Below are 7,062 nucleotides of genomic sequence, written 5' to 3' on the forward strand. Positions count from 1 at the left end.
AAATTAAAGAGACTCTTGAAGTGGTAGTGAAAAAGAAAACACTAATGCAAAGATTTCCCTTTCACCTGCAACTACCTTACCAAGTTACATTCTTTACTTACAAGCCACTGATGAACTGAATACCATAAAGTAACAGTAATACTCAGCCCTCTTGTAAATAATTCTAAATTATGGACTTCTCAATGATCATATAGGTCTTCATAAACTAAATTAGTATCCCTTTGTTATATACAAGTTTTCATTCAGGTTTCCTATCTGAACTGAAATGAGATGATCAAATTTCTGTTGTTATTCAAGGATGTTTTTTATTATTATTTATTTTTCTACTTCCTTCACTTATTTGCACGAGAGAATCAGAATGACAGCATGCCAAAGCATATGGAACAATGGCAGGATGCACAAGTGTTCTGCATTTGCATAAAGTCTCTCCTAATCTGAAAAGCCACTGAAAGAATGAGAAAACTAATCCACATTATAACATAGTAAACCTTCTTAAGATTATTAAGTAACCTCTGCACTCCTAGTGGGATACAGGTTCCTCCTTCTTTCAGCTGTAAGCTCCAGCCAGCAGATGGTAGGTGCTCTCAGTCAGAAAAGCAGCAAAGTGCACCTGACAAGAAAGGAGTCTTAGAGAGGATGTGTGCAAGGACCAATCTATTTCCCCTGGCTGGTACACCAGCCAGTGGAGGATTTCATCCTGCAAGATAGGAATGCATGGTTAGAGACCTCCAGTTGTTAGAGACTGAATACATATGAGGGCTAAGATTTTTGAAGCCAAATTCCTACTAAAAACAATAGAAATTTGGGTGTACAAATCCCTTAGTCTCTGTCCAGCCAAAGCAATTCCTCTCCCCCCAGCCTCTAGCTGCTACCCATTGCTTAGTACTACTGGTACAATTTTTTAGACGGATTTGTTGCACAAAGAGAGACTTATTAAAAACAGAAAAGAATGTGTTGTTCCTCTCTAGCCAGAATCATAGTTTAAAAATCTGTGGGCCTGATTTTCCTGAATGCTCAAAAGACACAATACAGTTATAAACCCATACAAACCACCTAAGCTCAAGTATATGGCTGTTTTTCATCTCCAGTGATTCAAAGGAGGTATGTTTACTACTGCCATTGGCACAGCATGCTTCCAGAAGAGACAAACAAAATAGCTTTTTTTTTTTTCCTTTTTAAACACTTTGTTTTTTATTGGTTCAGAGGCTAAGGATAACTTAATATAAAACCAAAATATTTTCATCTTATTTTACAATTATTCTTTTTAACGATTAATAGCCTATAAGGCAAACATTGTTCAGATCCCTGTTCTGCCTTCCCATTTCACTCTATAGCTGGATTGACTAAAAGACATGAGGACAGTTACCTTTTTTTGAGCTAAAAAGTTGTAATTCTTGTCTCTGTCCGAGGTGAATATCACCCCAGGAGGACCAGCAGCTTAGTGCATATTTGTGTCCAGATCCAGAGCTACTTGTACAACCACCTTTTCTATTAGTTTCTATTTCAGTAATATGATTTCAGTTAGATATTTGTGCTTTTGCCAGGAATAGAGGGGGGAAATAAAGCAGCTCTTCAAAAACTTTCTCAAAGCAATTGGAGGACAAGTCAGCTGATGAGTATGTTTATTGCTCTTAACTTGGGAAGCAAGGAGGGACCATTTCAGTGCTGGGAAACCTGTTACCAAACAGACCACACTCCAGGTAAAACGCTGCAGGGTTTGGTTTGGGGTTTGGTGGGTTTTTTTTTTGTCTGCTTCATTGATGAATATCACAGCAAGATTATTTTTTCCCTGTTACAATTCTGAGATGAACAGAGACATCCATTGTCAATCCAGTGTCCTAGGGTGTTAGCTGCCTGCCTGCCAGAAGCCCAAATCCATGATATTACAGACACACTGCCAAGCTTCAGTTAGTGATCCAACCATTTCCCAATGCTGTTCATGAGCACTAATAAAACTGTCAGGTGTGATTCAGACCAGACCAACCAGAAGTGACTACTGGCTCTGCGGAAGGGCTGGGGGAACCAGGGACACAGGTAGTATTCTGGCCAACCTTCCTAATGGAGGTGAAAAATAAATCATGTCAGAACATTCTATTTTTTCCATGTTTATGGCTCACAGGCTAAGGGAGAAACAGAAGAGAGGATCTCAGGCTTAGTAAGATTGTGATATATGCTGCACAATGCATCCTCAATGCTTTCAGCAGTCAACAAATGTGTTCCGCAAAACACATTACTATATGATTCTTGGATGAAAACTGTTTGTTATTCCTTTGTGAAAAGATTGCCTAAAGCCCAGTTAGAAGTAAGATGATGGAATATTAAGGTACACTTCAAATTTGCAGGGCATCCAGATGTGAAGAGTAGAAAAACCTTCACAAGACAAGTTCAGAGTTGTCAATTAATCATTGGCTGTGAAGTTGGTGGGGTGGAATAAAAAGACAAATTCTGCACCTCAGTAGGAAAATCAAATGTACAATTACAAAGCAGAGAAAAGCAAATTAGCTACAGAATTGCAGGAAAATCTTAGATACAAACATGTGCAAACTATGTTAGCAGTATAATTCTCTTGCAAATATGGCATTTTATGAGAGGCAATGAGTCCACACCTTTTGGCATTAGTGATGCCTCAAATCAAAAATACAGTTCAGTTTGGAACAATATGTTTCAATATTTATGCAGACAATATGAAGAGTCCAGAGAGGAGCAGAAAAAAAATACACCACTTCGGAATATACGATCTAGGAAGAAAAGCTGAAAAAATTGGGTTTGTTTAGTCTAGAAAAGAGACTGAGGGAAGACATAAGTCTTCAAATATGCAAGATGCCGTTATAAATACGACAGTGATCAACTGTTCTTCATGTCCTGCTAGGTTAGAAGAATAGTTCCGCTTAACGTGTGGTAAAAGAAGATTTGTTAGCTATTAGGACAAAATAACTAACAAAAATAACCATGCACTGGAACAGCTCACTGAGGCTGGTCATGGAATCTTCATCACTGGAGTCCATTATGGAAAGGTTAGACAAATCTCTGTCAGAAATAGTCCTTGGCTAGGCCACAAAACAGAGACATACTGGTTGCCTGAGCTCCCTCCCATTCCTGCACTTCTATGATTTACTAGGGAATATGCAGTTTCTTGCACAAGCCACTTTTTAGGGTTTAACACACTGACTAATATATTGCATGCAAAAAAACTCTATCCAGATGCCAAGTATTTAAAACTCTATTTAAAACTTTACCACTGTAAAAACTGTTATCTTCTAGAAGGAAAATCCAGGAAGTCGTACTCTGTGATATTACCAAACCAAGGAAGAACCCAAGTAATTTCAAAAGACCTTTCAAAATCTCATGTGTGTCTTCAGGACAAGGTCAGAAAAGGCCAATGACTTTTCTCCGTCAGAAGGTAAGAAAACCCCAACACAGCTGGGGTTGTCACAACCTGGCAAAAGCCAACACACAGCAGTGGCTTAAGGCTATATGGAAATCTATTCAACACACTGTTATAGAAGGAATGCTCTTGTGTTTGGCACATCTTGAGTATAAAAACTGGCATCTAACAAGCTGATATGCTTCAGAAGCTTTCACACTGAAGCCACCTGGGGATGCTTATAATTGATGAACCTGCTGAATTTACTGAGCACATCAGTCAATAAGTAATGAATCCCTGAATATTTGGAGCATCACATTAGAAAAGTGAATACTTATTGTCTGGATCAAACTATAATCAGTTCTTTCAATAAGGGCATAAAAAGCACCTGTGGGTTGTGAGGCCCACCAAGAGCCCATTACAGACCTATTGACAAAAGCATTGTTTCATACCATGTGTGAAACTTCTACTACAAACAACCCAATTCCTGTTTCAGACTTACATGCCGTTGAGCAAAATCAAGAAAAAAGACAGGAAGACTACTCCAAAAGAATTGACAAGAATGAAAAGGTATATTACAAGCAGCCATACTACTGGTTATGGCAGGTAATACGCTTGGAAGAAGTGTGGCGAGTCCACTCAACTGGTGAAAGCATCAAGCCTAGCAAAACCCTGCATAGACACAAGGGCATACTGTTAAAGTCTAGAAAAAAAAATCATGTAAAGCTAAAATCTTTAACACCTTGAGAGACATTAACATCTTTACAAAAGACCCACTGGAACAGCTAAGATGATCGGACAAGGCATAATTCAGAAAAGTACCTCACCTCCTTGAAGTCTGGCAAACATCAATGGTATCCAGGCAATTGATGAATGTGTCTTGGTCAGAAAGATTCTCCTGAGTTATTCCCCCTCAGAAGCATTTCACAAAAGCATCTGAAGACAGCCTGGAATAATGTGGGCTACCTGCTAGGATAATTCATAAAAGCAATAGCCATGGAACTGGAAGAAGCTCAGTTTTCTTGCTAAACTGTTTAATGCAAGTTTCTGCAAAACATCTTTCTGTTTTATGACATTTCTACATACAGATCCTGTTTTTCAGAGATCCCATTCCTGCATTCCTTGCAAACCCAAAACACCCGCTGACATCATTAGGCAATGCATTGGCATCAGAAATACAGGATGAAGCCAATAGAGGTTGTGGATAGCCAAAACTGTGCTGGAGACAGTTCGTCCCGGTTCGGTCAAACTAATTTTTGAAATCCCAGCTGGTTCACAAATTGTGAACCTCCTATGCTCCTAGTAGACCCTGCTCCCCTTTACTCCTGGCAGCTCTTTGAGAAGCTGATCCACCCATGCACTGTGCAGATGGCTACACTTCTTCCCTCCTCAACCCTCACAAGCTAGGAACCAGAAATCCCTTCTCCTAGGCTTAGAGAGGTGGTTACTCCCACTTCCCAGCCCAGCCCCACTCCCATACTCCCTGGCCCCACTCCCAGAACCAATTCATATGCAATGGCCTACACATCCTGCTAGTGGAGAAGGGCTAGGAAGGGCTGTTTTGAAAAAATTTAAAATCTTATTAATGAATACAATACGAACTTCAAAGTCCTACTGGGGAGCAGTATTTGTGTAATGGCAAAAAAGAAAAACAAATGTATCTTGAATCCTGACACTATTAAAGGCAGCAGAGGGAAACACCCAAGGAGCCAGGATTTCAATCAACAATTTATTTGAGTACCCACTCTTGTAGTGGATGGAAGGAATCTGCTTGAGAGAAATGTAGGAAAGGAAACTACAGATGGAAGGAAAACAGAGATCACAACAGCTAAAAGCAAGGGTTGGAAAAAAAAGCCAGAGTGAATGATAATGAAAACTGCTAAACAAACTTGAATCCATGTTAGTTAAAATGGGAAAAAAGCTCTGTTAGATTAGCTAAATAAGCCTCCTGTAAAGAGTCAGTGAGCCCTTAATTTTCTGTTATTCATACTTTTCTTAGAGAACATATACTTTTTCAGCCCACACGTATGACCACCATACAACCCAATGCATATTAAGTGCAGCAGGGAAGCTGCAGACTCAGGACTAACCGCTCTCGATCTAACAAAATAATTTTGACCATTAGCTTGCAGGGGACAGAGAAAATCGAGCCCTTGAAGCAAAAGTCTTTTCTTCACATAATTACGGTCATTTGCCCCCATGCAGCTGACAAAATCTTGGGAAGGTAGCCACCTCTCTGGTTCTGAACATGTTATCATTTTCTACATTTCTGGCAAACCCAACTTCTAGGATTTAACAGGCTTCAGCTAGCCATTTACTGCTGAAGTTCATGGGTGTGTGACCTCTTGGATGAACCCTGAGGAAAAAGCAGAATCTCAAACACAAAACTCTTCAGAAAATCCCTCTTATATGGGGGGGGGGGGGGGGCAGAACCACTGTAAAGCAAAAATCCTTTTTCTTTTTCTGTATTAGAGCTGGTGGTTCAAGATTAGATTGTAGAGTTGGTTTCTCTGAGCACAGTCTTTTGACTACAGCAGCACACTCCTGTCCAGTGAAGCAGGCAGACAGAACCACAGTTGTTATTTTCTTTACTTTCTAGGCAATGATGTTATACAGGAAGAAAAGACAAGGCCATAGAACAATATCAGTATGACTGATATCTTTAAATTAGTCAGTTACAGGTGTGAGTTTTCTTTCTGCAAAACTGCAACCAAAATCCGAGGACTAGATCTTGGTAATACTTTTTGTTTTTCCAGACAGATTATCCCTTTCACAAACCCTTCCTCAGAATTCCTGTCAGTCTCCTCAGATATTGGATGCTATTCACAGATTGAACCCTGTGGACTACAGACATCATCCACTGGGAGATATCCGTTTTGTAGTTTTCCTTCTATCTGACTGCTCTGCTATGCAGCATCTTCTGCTTCTCACTCTCTCCTCTATCTCCTTAACAACATTAGTTTTCCTGCTTTAGTGGAGCCAGTGTACAGATATTCCAAAGAAAGAAGCCAAAAATTCTAAACACTCTCCAAATTTCTCTATTGTACTATTTGGCACATACGGAAAACAACTTTTGACACTGTGAGTGTTTTTCATTATGATGAGAACTATGGTTCCCATCAGGCATCAGAACTTGATTTTGATAGTTCTGAAAACAGTATCATTACCTACCCACTATATCATTACCTACCCACTACATTACTCTGCTAACATCTCAGGAATCATTATTAACAAGTTCATCAAAAATAATCACCTGAAAACTAACTAGACCTAATATATGCACCAAAAAAAAAACCAGCAGTCTCATACTTCAGCAGCCTTGTTTTCTATGGATACATTTTATGCTTGGTTTCCCATTTCCAGAATTTTATTTTTTTTTTCCTTCATTGCTATATTCTCTTGCAACTAAAGAATGTGAAACAGTTCTTCAAGCTTCCTTGAAGTCTATAATTAATTGTACAGCCAGACCAGATTGTTTCAAGCTTAGCCTTTTAATTTTACATTTGGCTTTGGGAAAAAAAAAAAAAAAAAAAGGAAAAAAATAAATAAAGGAGAAAAAACAAAAGAAAAAACAACCAAAAAAAAACACAAACGTTTCCTTCAATCTTTTGATTAATTTCACAGAATTTCCAGGAACACATAAGCCACATATCAAAACTTTGCAATTTAAAGTCCCATTTTGGGATCTGGAAGAGCCT

At 39.0% G+C, this 7,062-nt stretch overlaps 1 long non-coding RNA gene across 1 annotated transcript; it reads right to left on the reverse strand.

The window, feature by feature from the left end:
- Positions 1-477: 477 nt before the first annotated feature.
- LOC130592639 (uncharacterized) lies at positions 478-5,722 on the reverse strand. Its single transcript, XR_008970616.1, has 3 exons — positions 5,597-5,722; positions 4,192-4,330; positions 478-610 (listed from the first exon to the last, which is right to left on the reverse strand). It is a non-coding gene; the product is annotated as an uncharacterized LOC130592639 (long non-coding RNA).
- Positions 5,723-7,062: the final 1,340 nt, after the last annotated feature.

Source organism: Pezoporus wallicus, unplaced genomic scaffold (assembly GCF_028554395.1).
Source record: "Pezoporus wallicus isolate ANWC-B61680 ecotype Strahan unplaced genomic scaffold, APGP_CSIRO_Pwel_v1 contig_7068, whole genome shotgun sequence".
NCBI classification, from domain to species: domain Eukaryota; kingdom Metazoa; phylum Chordata; class Aves; order Psittaciformes; family Psittacidae; genus Pezoporus; species Pezoporus wallicus.